Below are 24,300 nucleotides of genomic sequence, written 5' to 3'. Positions count from 1 at the left end.
TTATGTGATATAAACTCCATCACTTGAATATTGTAAAAAAGGCCGAAACCTATGAATTACCACTATTTCTAAACTGAATCGCTTGAAAATGGCATAAAAGGCCGAAAACTAGGTTGTAATTAAATAAACAACAATACAATCAAATGGCGCTGCGTTCATAAAAAAATTCTTTGTCTTTTATGTAAACTTGTGGTGGAGGGAGGGGGTGAAAGAAAAGGAACGGGAAGCGTTTAATGATATCAACTGCGTTGGGACTTTATGCGAATTACCGGCGACTAGTGAAAACGTCTGCTAGACAGGGACTCGAACCCGGAAACTCCTACTTACTAGGAGGTTGCGTTAACCACTGCGCCCATCGCAAATGCGCGGACTATCTCGGCAAGCTCCTGGCCTACTCACTTTCCCATCTAGCACCATATCTCTGCATTCTCCGTTCCCCTTCCATTTCGTCCATGCTCATTACTTCTTGATATTTCGGCTGGAGGTCGAACGTAAATGTGCATCCCAACTGAAGGTTCTGCATTTATTGGCCATCGAGGCGAATGAATTATATGAATGCGTGGTGCCGGTTCCTTTGGGCTTTTTCGAAAGATCAGACACCACACTTTCAAATGGTTCAAATGGCTCTGAGCACTATGGGACTCAACTGCTGTGGTTATCAGTCCCCTAGAACTTAGAACTACTTAAACCTAACTAACCTAAGGACATCACACACATCCATGCCCGAGGCAGGATTCGAACCTGCGACCGTAGCAGTCGCACGGTTCCGGACTGCGCGCCTAGAACCGCGAGACCACCGCGGCCGGCACACCACACTCTCATATGCTCTGTCTTTCTTTTGGGGACTTCCATTTATGATACCCAAGCATTTTGTTACACTGTCATAATAGCTAGACCGACCCATTAAAACGCCAGCAGCTTGGCTACGAATCTATGAATTACCTCTTTTTGTTGTTTTCATGCCTGCCTGGTAACGACTTCAAACAGTGGAAATGTAAAATTGATTGTACTAGCACCTTGCATATGAATTCCTTTATTAATACACTGCACTTTTCCACATCCTAGCCTACAAATCTAAAACCTCAATTGACCTTCCATAACACTGATGTTGCCAGATCGTTCAACATAATATCGTTTCTTAGAATTACAATAATTGAAATGCATCTATCAGAAACATTTTCCTCACTATGCGGCTTACATTGTTCAACAATGATTTTTTTACATAAAGAAAATGACCTAGTATTTACCGATTTTGATACGCAAGCTTTCGGAATTGACAAAATTATTAGTGTTTTAGCTCCGTTTTCGTGACATACGACGTTTGTTACGTCCTTGTTTCTGTTATTTAGCCCAAGTCATCTGCAAAAGCAGCAAATAACAGCAACGGACGTGCATCTGAATACTTGCACGGATGATTCCCTGAACTACCTGATGGGGAGATCAAGCAGAGATTACTTATTGATCCATGAATACTTAAGGGCTATGTAGAGTTGCATTTTGAATGTATTCTCACTCCTGATGAGGTAAACGCCAGGCGATGCATTCAGAAAGTTACGTCATTGTTCTTGGGTAACATGAAGGCTAAAATTATTTTGGCCTGGTGAGTGACCTCGTACATGCCTACGGGAAACTGAAGTGCAACGTCTCACTCAAAATGCACTACATTCATTCACATTTCAACGTTATCCCTGGAGATTTTAGGGGCGTTTATTGATGAAGATGGTGAGTGATTTCACCATCAAATCCCTGTAAGGGAACATGGATTCCAAGGAAGATTCAGCGATTTGTTGTTAGCAAATTTCTGCTGGACTTTACAGAAAGATTCTAATCTTCCCCATAAGCAGCATGCGAACAGAAAACGCTTGTTGTATCCAAGGCAGCTGTCAATAGTGGATCTTTAACTGCGGTAAATCGGCTGTAGCTTTTCATGTAACTGTTCTAAAGCACTTTGATTTATTTTTCGTTATGATTTGTTAATAGGTTAGGCATTACGATCTAGCATCGCTCATGTATTTCAATGGTATCTGCAACAAAATATATAAATAAAACTGGATCGCATCTGACAAAAATAATGTGATATATGGATTCAGCATCCATTAAATTTTAAAAACACATTTAGATATTCTTGCAAAAAATGGTTCAAATGGCTCTGAGCACTATGGGACTTAACATCTGAGGTCATCAGTCCCCTAGAACTTTGAACTAATTAAACATAACTAACCTAAGGACATCATACACATCCATGCCCGAGGCAGGATTCGAAACTGTGACCGTAGCGGTCGCGCGGTTCCGGACTGAAGCGCCTAGAACAGCTCGGCCACATCGGCCGGCGATATTCTTCCAATTATTAAAAATTTTGAGTTGAATATGGAAAATTTATGTATCAGTATTTCAGTGAAAATTCTTTGCTTCTTGTTGTTGTTGTGGTCTTCAGTCCTGAGACTGTTTTGATGCAGCTCTCCATGCTACTCTATACTGTGCAAGCTTCTCCATCTCCCCCTGCAAACTACATCCTTCTGAATCTGCTTAGTGTATTCATCTCTTGGTCTCACTCTACGGTTTTTACCCTCCACACTGCCCTCCAATGCTAAATTTGTGATCCCCTGATGCCTCAGAACATGTCCTACCAACCGGTCCCTTCTTCTTGTCAAGTTGTGCCACATACTCCTCCCCAATTTTACAATACCTCCTCATTAGCTATATGATCTACCCTTCTAATCTTCAGAATTCTTCTGTAGCACCAAATTTCGAAACCTTCTATTCTCTTCTTGTCCAAACTATTCATCGTCCATGTTTCACTTCCATACATGGCTACGACCACATACAAATAGTTTCAGAAACGACTTCCTGAGACTTAAACCTATACTCGATGGTAACAAATTTCTCTTCTTCAGAAACGCTGTCCTTGCCATTGCCAGTCTTCATTTTATATCCTCTCTACTTCAATCATCATCAGTTGTTTTGCTCCCTAAATACCAAAACTCTTTTACTACTTTAAGTGTTTCATTTCCTAATTTAATTCCCTCAGCATCAACCGACTTTATTGGACTACATTCCATTATCCTCGTTTCGATTTTGTTGATGTTCATCTTACATCCTCCTTTCAAGACACTGTCCATTCCCTTCAACTGCTCTTCCAAGTCCTTTGCCGTCTCTGACAGAATAAAAATGTCATCGGCGAACCCCACTATTTTTATTTTTTCTCCATGGATTTTAATACCTACTCCGAATTTTTCTTTTGTTTCCTGTACTGCTTACTCAATGTACAGATTGAATAACACCGGGGAGGGACTACAAGCCTGTCTCACTCCCTTACCAACCAGTGCCTTCCTTTCGTGCCCCTCGACTCTTATAACTCCCATCTGGTTTCTGTACAAATTGTAAATAGCCTTTTGCTCCCTGTATTTTACCCCCGCCAACTTTAGAATTTGAAAGAGAGTGTTCCAGTCAACATTGTCAAAAGATTTCTCTAAGTCTACAAATGCTAGAAACGTAGGTGCTTACGGCGCTCTTTTCGTGCTTTTTTATTGCTTAGAGGGTTTGAGAGAATGACATTCATTTCTCCTTGACTTTGCAGCTGTCGTCCTCTTATGCTTCGTCACAGTGTTCTTTCGTGAGTGTCTGTTACGATGATTCAAGATATACTTTCGTTCGCGTTGTGGCTTAGCGGAAGTTGTTTTTTTTTTTCGGTCTTCCTTGTGCGTGTTATAAATCTTCAATTCGATGCCTCTTGAAACACGGACCACTTCGGCTACCTTGGTTACGGAAACACCCACCATACCAGCACCAACAAACTGCCCACGTAACTCACTTATCTCGCGACGAAACGCCCTTACAACCCTACAGAACAGACTTGTCACCACGACTGACACCTGAAACGTGTTGAGGACACTACTCTGGTGCCGTTCTTGGTCTTATACAAGAGCGCAACCTGCAGGCTCCAATAGCATCGCCATTTACGACTAAGCATCCATTTCTCGTGGTGCTCTCGCAATTTTCTTTAGCTGTGGGTGTTCAGATTCTTGTGAGTAATGATATTAACTATTGATATAATCGTCCTTATGGCAGACTCCCTTTCCCTTCGAATAATTTGATTCGAATTGTGTCATGTCAAATTCTGTTGAAGTTAGAGCATTGTTTTTTTTTATTAAAAAAAAGACTTCCAACGTCATGTTGAATGAGTCGGAAACCATGCGATTCTTCAGTAAATTTCAGTTTCATGAGCCTCCATCACTTACTTGACAACGCTTTTACTCACACAGTCTCGTAAATCTTCGTAAAATATAGAATATTTTTTCCTCATGGCCAACATGCGCGTCAACGAATCCATTTTTGCTCTTAACTGTGATTACTCAATTTTTCCCTTACGCTATATACCATGTTAAAACAAGTTAAATAATCTCTGCTGTGAATTTTAGTGCCACATTTACCCCTCCCCGGTATTAGATGGGATGTCTGCAGAGAGAGGTGCACGCGTTTCAGCTTCACCAATCATCAGCTAAAGCATATTTATACATCTACTAATAAACAACTTTGCAAGACGATCGAGTACCCAAGGCCTGTATAATTGCACTCCATTTGTCATAAATGGGATTTAAACGACTCGAAATGTTTTTGAAAACTAGTGGTCATCAATGGAATGGGAATGCAACCCTTTGGGTATGCTTGCTACAGACCTCAGATAAGTAGTTCTGGTGAAGACTGCTGTTTTTATTCTTGTTGTGCATGTGATTTGAAACATAGAGGATTTTTTTTTTATTTCGTCATATTCTCAAACATTCTCCCGCTTCTCCAGCGCTGCGTGATGCTGTCCCGAGCCCTGAGCTCTCAGCTAAATCAGTATGTCATTTCAATCCTTGTGTCAAAGGGCTACATATATCAATAATTATCACGAGTAAATTCCGCATGGTTTGTGGTATGTCAGACAATAATTACAACTGACGTATGCAGAAAGTGTATTGCTATGCATTGTGAATTTACTATCGTTTTGTTCGAATTAACAGTGTATAATCGACTTAATAATATCGTAATCCAAGTGAAAAAAACTCATTTGCATTACGGTTCTATCCAATACTTCGACATTTAGGTCCTCTTGTTAATGATGACCCTTCATGGAGAGAGTTCTGTTGTCTATAAAGTTTGCCGATGAGAGGAAACTCCCGTGCTTAACCTATTCGCTTCTGTATGCTGTGGAACGTTCCCCATTCATGTTTTCATTTTGTGGTACCCGTTACGCACTCTTATACATCAAATCCCTTGTTACGGGTTGCAGGCTTTAATATTTTTTGTGGAATCAAAAATTTAAAAACCTCTCTCATACCGGCCTGATTTAGCTTCACTGATCAGGAAAGTAAAAACATGCGTATGTTATGGGAATTTTCATTCCCGAAGAAGGCTTATCACATTCACACAGTTCAGTACTGTTCTATCCTGATTAAATTGAGCTTAACTTAAATTCCATAAGGCAGTGAAGCAATTTCGAAGTCTCGGTGCGACGAAAATTGCCAGTCGATATCCTGGAATCATTTGTAATAATTATTAACTTTCGGTGATCACATGGGGAAGACCGGAGATCTGCTGGTAAGGCCGTGTTAGCCTATTTATTTGAAGTAACTGGATATCTTTAGCATACAAAACGGCAGTTTCGTCCAGTGTAAATCAGACGTTCCCCACTGATCCCGTGCAACACAGCGTAGTAGGCAGACACTGTCAATAATAATCAGTTAAATAATACGCGAACACACTTACTTTAGTTTAGTTCATGTATTAAATTCCTTGTCATACAGAATCTCATCAAGATGGCGACTAGCTCAACAATACATACATATACATCCTCCTTCTTTCACGACTAATCGGCAAGAATTCCTTCATTCTTTTCATAAGAGAAAACATAGATAGCAGAGAAGCTATTCCATGGAGTAAATGGACGCTCCAAGGAATAATTGGGCTTGAAACTACTTTGCATTGATAATCGGTAAGATAAGAAGAGATATTTCGAGATATGTACTGAGTTATATAATTTACAAAATTTCTGAAAATATCGCGTAGAGACCGCTGCAAGAGACATTACATCGCCCCTCGCAGCGAGCAAAGTTGATATGTATCCACTTTTCGAGCTAACTATTGGCTTAGCTAACTCGTTAGAATTTGTGGAACATACGTTCCTATAAATTTTAAGAAGTTAGTAAGATTTTTTTGATTACAAGAATTGAATGAGATACCTAGATACCTAGTTGTAGCTTTCACGTGTACTGCGGCATACCCGCATCCCACGTACACAACCAGGGAAGATGGACTTATATAGTTGTTAATCAGGTCTACCTATTCAGGAACTGGCCTTCACAGGGAAGCCCCGGAATACCTGGAGGATTAGACCCCAACTAGGTATCACAGATGATAGGAGAGACAGAATAATTTAGAATTCATAGGAAAGATAAAATCTGCCTCACAGCCAAAAAAAATCTTTACACATGCAAATATTTTACAATCTTCTGAAAAATTTTTTTCATCAATGTCTTGCTGAACTGCGGTGAAACTGATCGAACACAAACATGGGACACGGCACGGAGGACAGGCGTCGCATTGGCGTACCGGACAGGCGACGTAACGGATTTGAGAGACCAGAAGGAACCTCAGGAACAGGTACTCAGGATTGTGTCATGAAACAATCGAAATTCGTCTAGGGAATGGTCAACTATTAAAGATTCCTGGAAGAGAAGGGTTAGTCGACTTTCTCCAGATTCATTTTGAACTCAAATATGGACCCGATCCATTCAATCTTCCATCTGAGGAATGGGGAAATCCATTCGTCTTATACTTTCCACACCTAGGTGCCTTAATCGATACTGTAGTTGCACAATATCACAACTCCAGATCGGGAAACAATTTTGAAAACATGGATAATATCATCCATCTTCTTGAGTAAGCCGAAAGGTTCCAATCCTAGTTTAAATTTTTTTTTTTTTTGGCTTTTCCATGTGGAAGTAACTCTGAATCTTTCCTAATTTGGTTTCAAGTACGTATGTGGATAGCATGTCAGAATGTTAAAAACTTTATTATTTGAGACAATTCCCAAAAAAAAAAATATATCTTACTCATACATGATTAAAATGAAATTTTATTGAAAGAGAAAGTTTAACTAAGTCTTGCTGCATGACCTCTCCAGCTGAAATTAATCTTTGTTAGTATTGATTGACTATCAAATTTTTCTCTTTTATACTCCGATTGCCACATTTTCTCATGAACATATATGAATGCAATATAACAATAAACAAATCCAACTGGAAAATGTCACATTATTATAAATTCAATGAAGAACTTTCTTATTAACTCTAATTTTATAAACACAAACTAAGGCAGTTAATTAAATTCACTTGAATAGAATTTAGCTTGCGAAAAAATAAAAAAAATAAAAAAAACGCGAGTCTTTATATCTGTGGACAGTAGCAATCGATTCTAATTTCCTAACGCGGTTCATTTGTTCTCCTGTGAACTGTCAGTTTACAAACACTAACTTCACACGCAAGCGCAGTATTCGATCATATAGTTTCAGTAAACTTATTCTCACTGGAGATTAACACTCCCTGAATGTATATTATTTCACACGCACAAGCTTCTTTGGTGATCATCGTGTAGACAGATAATCCGTAAGTCTTCACAGCAGCAATAGCTACAGTTCCACTTACTATTCTAAATATTCCTATACTATCACAGAAGCAATCGCTTACTGTTCATTAAACTATCACAGATGCCTGGCATGCTGTCATTTAACCTATCACAGTAGCTGAGGCATACTGTCCTTCGCACTTCAATTTTTTTTTCAACGCTGAATTACTTCATACAGACTTTTCATTTAATTTGAAACACTTTCCTTAAAAGTACCCCTTTAGGTCTACATGGGGAAATAATCCTTTTATTCTTCCAGAATCCGGATGTGCTAATAAATACGCACCAGGATTCGGTATATCAACTATTATATATGGACCTGTATAAATTAGATTCCATTTTCTGATGGTCTTCTTCAACCTTGTTGACTTGATGTGTCTTCTTAAAAGAATTTTCTGTCCGATTTTGAAAGTCTGAATCCGTTTGATGTTTTTGTCATGCATTTCCTTTCGCTGTCTTGCTTTCTCCGTAATATTAATGAGAGCATTGCGAATTTTTTCTTCCCATGACATTTTGGTGTCCTCGATTTAGGCAAGTTATCTACCCAAAAGTTTCTTTCGTTATCTCTGAACATCAGTTCATTCGAGGTAAAGTTTGTAGAACTATGAGGTAAATTATTATAAATCTGCTCAAACTCGGTCAAATAGTTTATCCAGGTAGTTTGTTTATCATGACAGTACGTTCTCATGAATCTGTTTAGTTCTCGAAAAACAAGTTCAATTAAATTCCCTTGTGGATGATAGCAAGATGTAAATATCTGTTTTATTCCTAGTTGTGATACTAATTTTCTCCATAAATGTCCAGTAGATATCTTCGCATTGTCAGAGATTATAGATTTTGGAATCCCTGCATGAGGATTGTAGTCATTTACAAACATCACTGCGGTAGCCCTTGCAGTTGCTGATTTTATAGGATATAGTTTAACATATTTTGTAAACACATCACAGGATCCAATAATGTACTTAACACCACCTCTGGCTCTAGGAAGTGGTACACAAATATCATATGATATAAGTGATCTTGGTGCTTCAGGTATTATTGAGTGAAGCGCAATTTTATTTCCCTTGTTGTCCGGCTTAGCCTTTTGACAGAGAACACACTTCTGTATGACTTTGTGCACTTTTCGCCTCATATTTGAGAAGTAACAATAATATCTAATCTTATTAACACACTTTACAACACCAACATGACCCCAGGTCAAATGTGTAAACCAAATTAATCGTTCTTCATATTCTTAGGGTATGCAGACACACCACTTTGGATTCTCAGCCTTCCCAGATTTAAAAAATAAAATATTATTCACAAGCCGGTAGTATTCCAAATTGACCATAGGATTTTGTTGATTGAATGGTCTTATTATAGCATTCCATCTTCGATCCTTCTTCTGAAGCTGAGCCATTGCCTTACATAAATGAATATAATATAATTTATAATTATTTTCTTGAAGAAGAAGCACTGGAAATTCTGCCTTATTATTTACACCCAGTTCAGGTATTATTCCTTCTGGAGATCTTCACAACGCGTCAGCTATAATATTTTCTTTTCCGGCTACATGAGTAATTTCAAACTGATATTCTTGCAGCGCCAGCGTCCACCTTCACAAGTGAGGATGCAGCAACGTACAAGTTTGTAAAAAGGCTAGTGATTGGTTGTCACAATAAACGGCTATTCTTGAGCCATATACATAATAATTAAACCTTTTCAGAGACAAAATAATTGCTAAAGCTTCCATTTCCGTAGTGGTATATGCTCTTTCACAGGTGGATAAAACTCTGCTAGCAAATGCAATTGGACAAAAGGTTTTTACACCATCGAAGTACCTAATTTGAAATAAACAAGATCCTAATCCCACATCTGATGAATCAGTGGCTAAACAGAATCCGACATTCATATCAGGGTGGTAGAATAACGGAGCATTTATCAGTTGATCCTTAATTTTACAAAAAGGCTCTTCACAATTATTAGACCAGTGCCATGGTACACCTTTCCTCAGGAGCCGGTTTAGTGCTTCAGAGTTCATTGCTTGAGTTTTAATACATCGACGAAGAAATGAAGCCAAGCCTATAAAGTCTTTCAGTTGTCTTCTGTTTCTTGGAGTTGGAATTTTTTATCGCACTAATCTTCGCTTCTGTTGGAAGAATGCCTTTTGCATTAATCATAGGTCCTAAGAATTTAATTCTCTGTAGAGAATATTGTTTTTTTTTTAGATTTGCAGTTATACCAGTTTGTTTGAACACAGCAAAAATCCTCCTAATAAGTTGTACATGTTCCTCCCAAGTTTTAGAGGCAATTAAGAGATCGTCCACAAAAATTGTTATTCGACTACGTAGTTCTGGTCCTAGGGCATAGTCCAACGCAGAAATAAAAACTCCAGAGCTGATATTGAGACCAAACGGAACGACCTTGAACTGATAGCTTCTCCTTCCATATACAAAAGCTGTATATTTTCTTGAGTCCTTTCTAACTGGACTTGCCAGAGCGAACTTCTCAAATCAATACTGGTTAAATAGGCTACATCTTGAAATTTCTGTATTAACTCATCGATGTTCTCCGGATGTGTGCACACAGATCAATATTGGTTAAATAGGCTACATCTTGAAATTTCTGTATTAACTCATCGATGTTCTCCGGATGTGTGCACACAGGTACTATAATTTTGTTAATTTCCCTTGCATCTAATACCAATCGAACTTTTCCTCCTGGGTTTGGTACAACAAGCAACGGAGAACAATATGGGCTGTTCGACGGTTCAATAAGATTCCAGTTTAACATTTTTTGTATCTCTTCCTGAACTGGTTGTTTTAATCGCCAGGGAATGGGGTAGTGTGTGCGGCAAAAGTCTTATGGGGCTTAATCTGCAATGTACAAACATATCCTCCAATAATTCCGGGCTTTTCATCGAAAACTGACTCATATTCTGTTAATATATTGTATAATTGTTCCCTCTGACTATCTGTTAGGCAATCTGATTCAGCAATCTTCTGTTCGACTGTCTGAAATCCTCTACTTGAATTGACTTGATCGGTAGTCGGTACATGTTATTATTTTCAGCACAAATCAACTGCACAGCAGCACCACGGAAATATCGCTCATACACTGCCTCCTTTCTCAGTAAGATCAGTGTAACAAACTGATCTTCGATTTTAAAATGCACCTTTCCTTCTATCAAGTCCAACTTGCAATTGCAGGCTTGCAAAGTTCCAATGCCAAGAATACAATCTGCTAACAACTTTTCCACTACAAGGAATGTGAATTGTTTAGCTACATTTCCCAGTTTTATCTCTATAAGCGTTTGTATCTTGACGTTCCGGGATTTTGCTCCCACTGCACCTATAACTCGGCAATTTTGTACTGATAAGACAGGGATTTTCTTAATTTTACTAATTCTGCGAAACAAAGTTTCGGATACTACGTCTGTAGATGAAGCTGTGTCCAATACAACATTGGTTAAAATTCCTCCCACTTGATCTCAGACACAGGAACCCTTTTATCTTCGACTACAGAGGCCTCTAAGTCTCTCGTCAATTCATCTGTCATTAATTCGCCTTCATTATATCTCAACATTGCCGCGGAATTAATTTCGTTTAAAACAGGTTTGCCCCTTTTGTATTCCCCGGCCGACTTCACGGAGCATAAAGCGGCCCTCTTCAGTTTAAATGTCGATTATTATTTCTTCTTGAATCATCTACTATTTCTGTTATGACTGGTTGTTGTTGATGACTGGTTGTGTTATTTGCTTCAAATCGAGGGTCAGAGTATCTGTATGCATTATTATTATTTGAAAACTGCTGGTTCTCATAATCTCTTGCATTTCCAAACATTGGGTTGTATCTGCGACCTGTTCGATTGTCTCTGAATCTGCCCCTCGCAGCACTGTTATTGAAATTTCCATTTCCGTTGCAATAGTTTCCGTTGAATCTCTGACTATTCCTAGTATAATAATTATTAAATCCGTTTCCGTTCCGGTTTGCGTTTGGCGCCTCAATCGCTCTACTCTGCATAACCGGTTGTCTTGGCCGATGTTCATCTTCCTCGATCATATCTATAGTGTCAAGCGTAGTCATGAAAGAGTCAAGGTCATGCTCATTAATATACAGCATTCTATTTCTGATGCTGGCCGAAAGTCGAGATTTTAATATGCCAATCACGTCTTGTAGAGGCATAGGCTTATCCCAATACCGCGATTTGTTTATATATTTCTCAAAGTATTTCTTTAAAGACCCACGTGAAAAGGAAAAAGGTTCCGGGTATAATACCTCTTGCCTTAAACGTTCTTGTACTCCTTCGGACCAGTATTTGGATAAAAATGCTCGTTCAAAATTTTCAAATGTGTCCCAAGTTGATATCATATCAGATGCCCATATTGCTCCTGACCCCTGAATATAACCGGTCACGAAAATAACCTTTTGCCACTCACTCCAATTTTTTTGCCCCCCCCCCCCCCCCCCATGAACCATGGACCTTGCCGTTGGTGGGGAGGCTTGCGTGCCTCAGCGATACAGATAGCCGTACCGTAGGTACAACCACAACGGAGGGGTATCTGTTGAGAGGCCAGACAAACGTGTGGTTCCTGAAGAGGGGCAGCAGCCTTTTCAGTAGTTGCAAGGACAACAGTCTGGATGATTGACTGATCTGGCCTTGTAACAATAACCAAATCGGCCTTGCTGTGCTGGTACTGCGAACGGCTGAAAGCAAGGGGAAACTACAGCCGTAATTTTTCCCGAGGGCATGCAGCTTAAGTGTATGATTAAATGATGATGGCGTCCTCTTGGGTAAAATATTCCGGAGGTAAAATAGTCCCCCATTCGGATCTCCGGGCGCGGACTACTCAAGAGAATGTCGTTATCAGGAGAAAGTAAACTGGCGTTCTACGGATCGGAGCGTGGAATGTCAGATCCCTTAATCGGGCAGGTAGGTTAGAAAATTTGAAAAGGGAAATGGATAGGTTAAAGTTAGATATAGTGGGAATTAGTGATGTTCGGTGGCAGGAGGAACAAGACTTCTGGTCAGGTGACTACAGGGTTATAAACACAAAGTCAAATAGGGGTAATGCAGGAGTAGGTTTAATAATGAATAGGAAAATAGGAACGCGGGTAAGCTACTACAAACAGCTTAGTGAACGCATTATTGTGGCCAAGATAGATACGAAGCCCACACCTACTACAGTAGTACAAGTTTATATGCCAACTACCTCTGCAGATGACGAAGAAATTGAAGAAATGTATGATGAAATAAAAGAAATTATTCAGATAGTGAAGGGAGACGAAAATTTAATAGTCATGGGTGACTGGAATTCGAGTGTAGGAAAAGGGAGAGAAGGAAACGTAGTAGGTGAATATGGATTGGGGCTAAGAAATGAAAGAGGAAGCCGCCTGGTAGAATTTTGCACAGAGCACAACTTAATCATAGCTAACACTTGGTTTAAGAATCATGATAGAAGGTTGTATACATGGAAGAAACCTGGAGGTACTAAAAGGTATCAGATAGATTATATAATCGTAAGACAGAGAGTTAGGAACCAGGTTTTAAATTATAAGACATTTCCAGGGGCAGATGTGAACTCTGACCACAATCTATTGGTTATGACCTGTAGATTAAAACTGAAGAAACTGCAAAAAGGTGGGAATTTAAGGAGATGGGACCTGGATAGAATGAAAGAACCTGAGGTTGTATAGAGTTTCAGGGAGAGCATAAGGGAACAATTGACAGGAATGGGGGAAAGAAATACAGTAGAAGAAGAATGGGTAGCTTTGAGGGATGAAGTAGTGAAGGCAGCAGAGGATCAAGTAGGTAAAAAGACGAGGGCTAGTAGAAATCCTTGGGTAAGAGAAGAAATATTGAATTTAACTGATGAAAGGAGAAAATATAAAAATGCAGTAAATGAAGCAGGCAAAAAGGAATACAAACGTCTCAAAAATGAAATCGACAGGAAGTGCAAAATGGCTAAGCAGGGATGGCTAGAGGACAAATGTAAGGATGTAGAGGCTTATCTCACTAGGGGTAAGATAGATACTGCCTACAGGAAAATTAAGGAGACCTTTGGAGATAAGGGAACCACTTGTATGAACATCAAGAGCTCAGATGGAAACCCAGTTCTAAGCAGAGAAGGGAAAGCAGAAAGGTGGAAGGAGTATACAGAGGGTCTATACAAGGGCGATGTACTTGAGGACAATATTATGGAAATGGAAGAGGATGTAGATGAAGATGAAATGGGAGATACGATACTGGGTGAAGAGTTTGACAGAGCACTGAAAGACCTGAGTCGAAACAAGCCCCCCGGAGTAGACAACATTCCATTGGAACTACACACGGCCTTGGGAGAGCCAGTCCTGACAAAACTCTACCATCTGGTGATCAAGATGTATGAAACAGGCGAAATACCCTCAGACTTCAAGAAGAATATAATAATTCCAATCCCAAAGAAAGCAGGTGTTGACAGATGTGAGAATTACCGAACAATCAGTTTAATAAGCCACAGCTGCAAAATACTAACACGAATTCTTTACAGGCGAATGGAAAAACTAGTAGAAGCCGACCTCGGGGAAGATCAGTTTGGATTCCGTAGAAATACTGGAACGCGTGAGGCAATACTGACCTTACGACTTATCTTAGAAGAAAGATTAAGGAACGGCAAACCTATGTTTCTAGCATTTGTAGACTTAGAGAAAGCTTTTGACAATGTTGACTGGAACACTCTCTTTCAAATTGTAAAGGTGGCAGGGGTAAAATACAGGGAGCGATAGGCTATTTACAATTTGTACAGAATTTGATGGCAGTTATAAGAGTCGAGGGACATGAAAGGGAAGCAGTGGTTGGGAAGGGAGTAAGACAGGGTTGTAGCCTCTCCCCGATGTTATTCAATCTCTATATTGAGCAAGCAGTAAAGGGAACAAAAGAAAAATTCGGAAAAGGTATTAAAAGGTACGTCAGTGACAGCAAAGGACTTGGAAGAACAGTTGAACGGAATGGATGGTGTCTTGAAAGGAGGATATAAGATGAACATCAACAAAAGAAAACGAGGATAATGGAATGTAGTCGAATTAAGTCGGGTGATGTTGAGGGTATTAGATTAGGAAATGAGACACTTAAAGTAGTAAAGGAGTTTTGCTATTTGGGAAGCAAAATAACTGATGATGGTCGAAGTAGAGAAGATATAAAATGTAGACTGGCGATGGCAAGGAAAGCGTTTCTGAAGAAGAGAAATTTGTTACCATCGAATATAGATTTAAGTGTCAGGAAGTCATTTCTGAAAGTATTTGTATGAAGTGTAGCCATGTATGGAAGTGAAACATGGACGGTAAATAGTTTGGACAAGAAGAGAGTAGAAGCTTTCGAAATGTGGTGCTACAGAAGAATGCTGAAGATTAGACGGGTAGATCACATAACTAATGAGGAGGTACTGAATAGGATTGGGGAGGAGTTTGTGGCACAACTTGACCAGAAGAAGGGATCAGTTGGTAGGACATGTTCTGAGTCATCAAGGGATCACCAATTTAGTATTGGAGGGCAGCGTGGAGGGTAAAATTCGTTTGGGGAGACCAAGAGATGAATACACTAAGCAGATTCATAAGGATGTAGGTTGAATTAGGTACTGGGAGATGAAGAAGCTTGCACAGGATAGAGTAGCATGGAGAGCTGCATCAAACCAGTCTCAGGACTGTAGACCACAACAACAACAAAACAACCCTAAAACTTCTTATAAACACTACAGAATGAACATTTTTCTTGTCTGGGTTGTAGATCTGGAATTGACGTTGTTTCAGCATTTTCTCCTCAGTATTGCTTTTACGATTACAGTCATTATGACTACTCTCATGGTGTTGTGATTGATGTTGATTGCAAAAGCGAACGTGTGCATTAATGTCCCTGTCTGTACTTGCTCGGTTAAATAATGTAGCTTCATTGATAGATCTTGTTATGGGTTCATTTCCTTGCGTGGAACACAAATATTCTCGAGACAGATTTAAGGATCTCTCAGTGTTTTCTTTCAATTCCTAGTTGTTCTCTGGCTTCTCGAAAAACCTTTATGAAATAAATTTTCTTCAGAACTACGATTACAGTCATTATGACTACTCTCATGGTGTTGTGATTGATGTTGATTGCAAAAGCGAACGTGTGCATTAATGTCCCTGTCTGTACTTGCTCGGTTAAATAATGTAGCTTCATTGATAGATCTTGTTATGGGTTCATTTCCTTGCGTGGAACACAAATATTCTCGAGACAGATTTAAGGATCTCTCAGTGTTTTCTTTCAATTCCTAGTTGTTCTCTGGCTTCTCGAAAAACCTTAATAAAATAAATTTTCTTCAGAACTTGCAGTCGCAGAAATCATAGCTTCCCTACCCGTATGTACAATATTGTCTGAAGAAATGCTTTGCCTTTCCAAACTTAACTGCGAGAATTTTCCCGTGAGAATGTTTACCTTATGATTAACCTCGTCTTGTCTCTCCTATATGTTATTTACGGATTTATCCAAATTTTGGATGTCCTTCGTAATCTTGCCTTGTGATTGTCTCAAATCCTGCATATCTGCTGACATCTCATTTACTTGTTGCTTTAATTCATCTTGAACTTCAACTAATATCGGAATTACCGCCATAGAACATTGCATCTGTTCTTGTGCTTGAACTATCTGTGGGATTGACTCGACCTGCTCTTTAATAGTATCAAGCTTAGTAGCAACATACTCGGTTAGCTCTAAGCGTAACTTCTTCGCATTTTCATTACACTGCTGAGTGACTTGCTCAATTTGAGCAGCTAATTTTAATTCTGGCTTTTCATTCTGAATTTTCAATTCTTCCGTAGTTTTATTTAATTTATCATCAAGTTTTTGAAAACACTCTACTAATTTATTATTTAATTCCGCTTGATTAGCTTCTAATTGCTTCTGGACTTTCACTTGAATGGCTGCTAATTGTTCATTCATTTCCCTTTTAGTCTCTATTTGCGCTTTAGTTAAGTCTGTTACATTTTTGGCTAACAGTGTTAACTGCTGCATGATTACAGTCAATGGGCTTATTTCGTCCTGCTCAGATGACATCGAAACACTTAAGCTTTGTTGTGGGGCCTGACTAATGCTGCCGCTAGGCACTACTTCAGTTAAGCTAGCGTCTAATGTTTCACTAACCTCAGAAACAGCTGAGGGCTGTTGTGATTCGATCTGCTGTTGCATTGCCATTTTATAAGCCGCCCTAGTAAGAACCATTAATACACAGAACAACAAATAAATAAAGTCACTCGCATCTGAGTTAATAATGTCACTGACCTAAACTTTGCATAATACCCCCTTATAATAAACACTTCCTATTTAAAGTTCAACCCAACATTCACTTAATCAATCTGATTCAAACCGATAGACATTTAAATAGTTATTCTAAATTTCTATCTACAAAAATTTAATTTTATACTGTCTGGCCTGAACGACGTTCTCGTAGGTTGTGGCGAAATAGTGACTTCTGGAACAGGCCTCGTCTCCTTTCTCTCGTGCACATGCAACATAAAATTCACACAATGTTTAAGTAATGCTCAAAACTATGTCCTGTCACAGTGAAGCCAAATTTAATTTTTTTGTGTGGGATCTAAAATTTAAAAAAAACTCTCTCAGACCGGCCTGATTTAGCTTCACTGATCAGGATAGTGAAAACATACGTATGTTAAGGGAATTTTAATTCACAAAGCACGCTTATCACATTGACACAGTTCAATACTGTTCTATCCTGATTAAATTGAGCTTAACTTAAATTCCATAAGGCAGTGAAGCAATTTCGAAGTCTCGGTGCGACGAAAATTGCCAGTCGATATCCTGGAATCATTTGTAATAATTATTAACTTTCGGTGATCACATGGGGAAGACCGGAGATCTGCTGGTAAGGCCATGTTAGCCTATTTATTTGAAGTAACTGGATATCTTTAGCATACAAAACGGCAGTTTCGTCCAGTGTAAATCAGACGTTCCCCACTGATCCCGCGCAGCACAGCGTAGTAGGCAGACACTGTCAATAATAATAATCCGTTAAATAATACGCGAACACACTTACTTTAGTTTAGTTCATGTATTAAATTCCTTCTCATACAGAATCTCATCAAGATGGCGACTAGCTCAACAATACATACACTCCTGGAAATTGAAATAAGAACACCGTGAATTCATTGTCCCAGGAAGGGGAAACTTTATTGACACATTCCTGGGGTCAGATACATCACATGATCACACTGACAGAACCACAGGCACATAGACACAGGCAACAGAGCATGCACAATGTCGGCACTAGTACAGTGTATATCCACCTTTCGCAGCATTGCAGGCTGCTATTCTCCCATGGAGACGATCGTAGAGATGCTGGATGTAGTCCTGTGGAACGGCTTGCCATGCCATTTCCACCTGGCGCCTCAGTTGGACCAGCGTTCGTGCTGGACGTGCAGACCGCGTGAGACGACGCTTCATCCAGTCCCAAACATGCTCAATGGGGGACAGATCCGGAGATCTTGCTGGCCAGGGTAGTTGACTTACACCTTCTAGAGCACGTTGGGTGGCACGGGATACATGCGGACGTGCATTGTCCTGTTGGAACAGCTAGTTCCCTTGCCGGTCTAGGAATGGTAGAACGATGGGTTCGATGACGGTTTGGATGTACCGTGCACTATTCAGTGTCCCCTCGACGATCATCAGTGGTGTACGGCCAGTGTAGGAGATCGCTCCCCACACCATGATGCCGGGTGTTAGCCCTGTGTGCCTCGGTCGTATGCAGTCCTGATTGTGGCGCTCACCTGCACGGCGCCAAACACGCATACGACCATCATTGGCACCAAGGCAGAAGCGACTCTCATCGCTGATGACGACACGTCTCCATTCGTCCCTCCATTCACGCCTGTCGCGACACCACTGGAGGCGGGCTGCACGATGTTGGGGCGTGAGCGGAAGACGGCCTAACGGTGTGCGGGACCGTAGCCCAGCTTCATGGAGACGGTTGCGAATGGTCCTCGCCGATACCCCAGGAGCAACAGTGTCCCTAATTTGCTGGGAAGTGGCGGTGCGGTCCCCTACGGCACTGCGTAGGATCCTACGGTCTTGGCGTGCATCCGTGCGTCGCTGCGGTCCGGTCCCAGGTCGACGGGCACGTGCACCTTCCGCCGACCACTGGCGACAACATCGATGTACTGTGGAGACCTCACGCCCCACGTGTTGAGCAATTCGGCGGTACGTCCACCCGGCCTCCCGCATGCCCACTATACGCCCTCGCTCAAAGTCCGTCAACTGCACATACGGTTCACGTCCACGCTGTCGCGGCATGCTACCAGTGTTAAAGACTGCGATGGAGCTCCGTATGCCACGGCAAACTGGCTGACACTGACGGCGGCGGTGCACAAATGCTGCGCAGCTAGCGCCATTCGACGGCCAACACCGCGGTTCCTGGTGTGTCCGCTGTGCCGTGCGTGTGATCATTGCTTGTACAGCCCTCTCGCAGTGTCCGGAGCAAGTATGGTGGGTCTGACACACCGGTGTCAATGTGTTCTTTTTTCCATTTCCAGGAGTGTACATATACTTCCTCCTTCTTTCACGACTAATCGGCAAGAATTCCTTCATTCTTTTCGTAAGAGGAAACATAGATAGCAGAGAAGCTATTCCATGGTGTAAATGGACGCTCCAAGGAATAATTGGGCTTGAAACTACTTTGCATTGATAATCGGTAAGATAAGAAGAGATATTTCGAGATATGTACTGAGTTATATAATTTATAAAATTTCTGAAAATATCGCGTAAAGACCGCTGCAAGAGACATTACAAAGCGACATCAGAGTACAGTGGCTAGTGGATCAGGTCTAGGGGCAGTTGTGGGGTCTTGCCCACTCATCACAATAGAGTGCCTAAGGGATGCAGCAATCTAGTAATGCTATATAATAATTTAAACAAATAACATTAGCAGTTTTATTTCTAGAAATTAATCAACAATACATAAATTTTATTACAGTAAATGTCGTTAGCGAGAGAAGACATGAAAACACTACAGACCTTGGATCACGGCAGTCTGATAGCGTAGCACCATTGTTAATTGCAGACTGGGGCGATCTGAGCGGCCAAGGCTAACCAGCAGTGGCGATTATATTCACTTTTTGCAGATGTCGCTCCTGGCACAGAGCGGTCCCATTTCGTGGACCATTGGCCGGCATTTCCTCTCCCCGTTCTCTGTTCTTACGTTCCGCATCTTCGTTCCGGCGCTTCTGGTTACGCCAGAACATTCCTCCCTCGCAAAGCGATGAACTGTCGTCGTGTGTGGAGTGCGACCTCGGCGGGGGATGCAGGAGTTGGGCGCCTCGACGGGCCGGAAGCTGTGGCTGTAGGGGACGTCAAGTTTCCGGCCGTACCCCGACATCCGGCCTGCGCTCTGGCGAAAACTTCCCCCGGACAACGACACGAAGGGTACGCATCCTCCTCTTGCTGACATGAACCATATGAAGGAGGCGGCAACTGATGCGGCGTGGACGGGTCCAGCTCGTCGGTAGGACGAGAGGACGCGAAGGTTCCATCTCCATGGGGTTCTTCCGTGGTATCGTGATGACACCCTCTGGCGGCTGCTGCGGCTGCTCTGTCTTCTTGACCCGTGGATCTTGGGGAAGAGAGAAGGATCATCGTGTGCGTGACAGAGGCGAAGTTGATTTTTATGGCAGAGCTGCAAACCATCAAGACCTGAAAGAAGATACAGGCAAGTGCCAAGTCAACAGACGATCCCACCTCGCGCCCACCATCTGCTGCCGCTAAAAACCCTGTAAAAGACAATATCATGCGGCGGGATGCGATATTTGGGGCCGTTCTGCGGCGCCGAATGTTGAGGAGGATGGAACAGGTGGAGCAGTGTGCGATGGCTGCAGCCGTGAAGCAATTCTGCCGGCAATGGTCCATCTCGTGTGTACGATCGACAAAAGGGAAGAAACAGTTACAACGCTAGATACCTGGCGTGTGTGGAGCGACGTTTGGTCATCTGCTGCTTGAATGTTCTGACAAAACGTTCCGCTTTGGTGTTTGACTGTAGACGGAACGGTGCACTAGTTGGATGCTCTATGCCATTGCGTTCATAGAATGTTTCAAATTCATTGGACTTGAGCTTAAGTCCGCTGCCTGACACTATTACTTCAGGTAAACCTTCTAGGCAAGAAATCGATGACAACACCTCAATTGTGCTACATGACGTTGTTGAGTTTATGGGCACAGCAAAAGGAAACTTGTGAAATGTGTCAATCACAATTACCCAGCGAGTGTTCCAAAAAGGTCCCGCAGAGTCTGTACAGACATTTCCATGGCGACTGCGAATTAGGCAAAGCAAAGAATTTTTGTTGCGGAGCGTATTGATTTTCACCCAATGCGTGACACTGAGAAGTCATCTGTTCTATTTATGCGTCCATGCTCTGGCAGGTACAGTGCCGACGCGCTAACTTTTTGTACGAGCAATTCCCCAGTGTCCTTGGTGAAGTAACTGCAACACTTCTTTTTGCAAATCTTTAGGGATCAACACACGTGACTGTCCACTGTCATTCTGAACAAGAATTACACCTTTCAGTAAAGTGAGGCTGTGCCGCACTGGAAAGTATCGGCGCACTACAGAGTTGTTTATGCTATTCACTGAGTGAGACCATGATTTGCGAATATACTAGAGCAAAATGTTCATATCTGGATCCGCGTCCGTGGCTTGTGCAACTTTCCTATAGTTCAGCAAAAGAGACTCAAGCAATTCAGAATCCTGAGCATCAATTTGACAACAAGATGCAACAGAAGCGTCAAAGGCTGTGTCAGGGCCCATCGGAAGGGTTGAAAGTGAGTTCGAATTACCATGTTGAGCAGTCGGACCATGCACAATCTCGTACTGTTACTGAGATAACAACAAAGCTCATTTCTGAAATTTTTGGGCAGTTCGTACAGGAACCGATTTCGTCGGATGAAATAAGGACTGCAGAGACTTGTGATCCGTTACTAAGTAGAAGTGTCTGCCATACAAACAGTGGTGAAATTTTGTGACAACATATACAACAGCCTAAGCCTCTTTTTCAATCTGTGAATAGTTACACCGAGCTTTGGACAACACTTTTTATGCGAAATCAATAGGTCTGTCATCACCAAAGCTCCGCGAAAGCACTGCACCGATTCCATAAGAGGAAGCGTCAACTTGCAAACAACTGGTTTGTCTGAATCACAGTGAACTAAACATCTAACACTGAGCACTGCATCTTTAAGTTTCTGAAAAGCTACTAGGCACTCATCTGTCCAGACAAAGAGGATATTCTTGCGACACAATGGAGCCATGATTTATGCAGCATTCGGTATGAAACGAATATAATAGTTCATTTTCCCTAAAACTGACTGCAATTCCGTGATATTGCGAGGAACATTAAAGTCACGTGTGGCTAACAACTGCGACTAAATAGGATGTATGCCTTGACTGTTTATGACGTGACCAGCACACTGCAACTCAGGTTTCAAAAAACCACTCATGTCCTGGCTACATTTTAGTCCTTATGGCGTAACATTCAAAATGAATTTAAATTGAATACTGCTTCACACAACGATAACTGTGCCAAAATTCCTATTGTATGAAATGTTTGTTAAAAGCTACGGCTAATTTTTCTCAGGGCGCTATCGCCAGAAATATCAAACGTATCCCAATACGAAGACATCCGTCTACTAACGATGGATTAAAAATCTTTCTTTAATATTACGCGATAATCTATTAAACACAATACTTAATTTTTTCTGTGGGGCTTGATGCTCTAGGACAGCTGCCTATATGCAAGAGCAGCGTTCACATTTACAGATATTACTATTACTGAAAATCTGTGCCTCTGGCCTAATATGAAATGGAACATATTACTAGACGCAGTTTTTTGTTTACTGAGATTAATATTTTTATTACTTTTACCATTAAGCAACCGTTAAAAGAACTTATATGATTTTTGTAATCAGTGGCGTCGCTACAGTAATGGGCCTACACAAAATGGCCACGGCAACATTTAATTATTACGTAACTGAATCATATGCAGGATAGGTACTCGCTACTGACAAAAACACATATTACCTTAATTCATTTTACATATATTGAACAAAATGCTATTATTACCACAGATAATTGTATCAGTTACAGACCATGAAGAATAATCGTCCGTCAGCTACAACATCAGAATCGATAAGAAAAGGAAAAAAAAAAAAAAATGCTCATTCTTCTTCTTCAAAAGGTCAAAGATCATAATACAAATGGCTATTCTGAGAGCTCAGATCACGCTTCCACTGTTGAGTATCGAAAACTTATTTATTCTCTTTTCTGCCGGAGTCCATGCTATATCCTGCATCAGATAACACACGAAACAAATCACACAAACTTGCAATAAGTTCTTCTGGTGTACGACCTTCTACGACAATATCGCCCAAATAGTTTGAACAGTTCGGCACTTGTGCAGTCAGCTGTTCCAAATATCATTGGAAAATGGCGGGTGCGGAAGTATTCAAAAAAATGGCTCTGAGCACTATGGGACTCAACTGCTGTGGTCATAAGTCCCCTAGAACTTAGAACTACTTAAACCTAACTAACCTAAGGACATCACACACACCCATGCCCGAGGCAGGATTCGAACCTGCGACCGTAGCAGTCCTGTGGTTCCAGACTGCAGCGCCAGAACCGCACGGCCACCGCGGCCGGCGCGGAAGCATTGCCAAAAGGCAAATGCAAATATTTAAACAAGCCCGAATCAGTATTTACAACACACACTTTTTGAGATTCGTCTATCGAGCGGTATTTGAAGATACGCGTCGCGCAAATCAATTTTTGGAAAGTAGCGTGCAGCGCATAATTTGTCCATGAGATCCTCTTGGCGTGTCAATGGATAAGTAGCAATGACAGTTTGTGGTTTGACTGTAGAGTTAAAGTCAACACAGAGGCGAATGCGACCTGAAAGTTTGGGGAGCAAAACCAGTGGTCTCGCACACTGACTAACTGATATGGGCGCAATAACTCCGCTATCTTGAGTTTCTTTAAATTCAGCAGTGACTTTGTTCCTTAATGCAATGGGAACAGTCTGGCCCGGCAAAATTTAGCCTGAGCATTGTCTTTCCGAGTAATGTGTGCTACAAAGTAGTTAGCTTTGCCTAAACCTTCAGAAAACAGTTCCGGGAATTCTTTTAGCAATCTAGCTGCACAGTCTTTGGCATTGAAGGCAGACAGTAACAACACATCGTCCTGAATGTTAAAGCCAAACAAATCGAAAGAATCAAGTCCAAATATGTTCTAACACTCGTGTGATCGGAGCACTGTAAAAGTCACTGTCTGCATGTGGTAGCGATACACGGCCGGCAAAGTACATGTCCTGATAGCCGGAATGTCTTCTCCATTATAAGCCATCAGCTGCGTACTAGTTTTAGACAGGCGTGGGGAGCCTTTCAGTTCATATGTGTCATGATTTAGCGATGTGACAGAGGCACCCATGTCCAACTGAAATTTTCCGCGTTGCCCACAAAGAAGTAAATGGACAAAAAGTTTTTACGACTTGCGTAGCCCTGTAGATACTGCACGCTTAGTAGTTGCAGACCTGGAATATACTGCATTAATGACAAGGGCCTCGTGATTAGATTTTGGTGCGTTGGCCGAATTCTTATGTC

Source organism: Schistocerca nitens, chromosome 8 (genome assembly GCF_023898315.1).
Source record: "Schistocerca nitens isolate TAMUIC-IGC-003100 chromosome 8, iqSchNite1.1, whole genome shotgun sequence".
In the NCBI taxonomy this organism is placed as follows: domain Eukaryota; kingdom Metazoa; phylum Arthropoda; class Insecta; order Orthoptera; family Acrididae; genus Schistocerca; species Schistocerca nitens.
The sequence above is the reverse complement of the archived record's forward strand: the minus strand, read 5'-3'. Positions refer to the sequence as shown.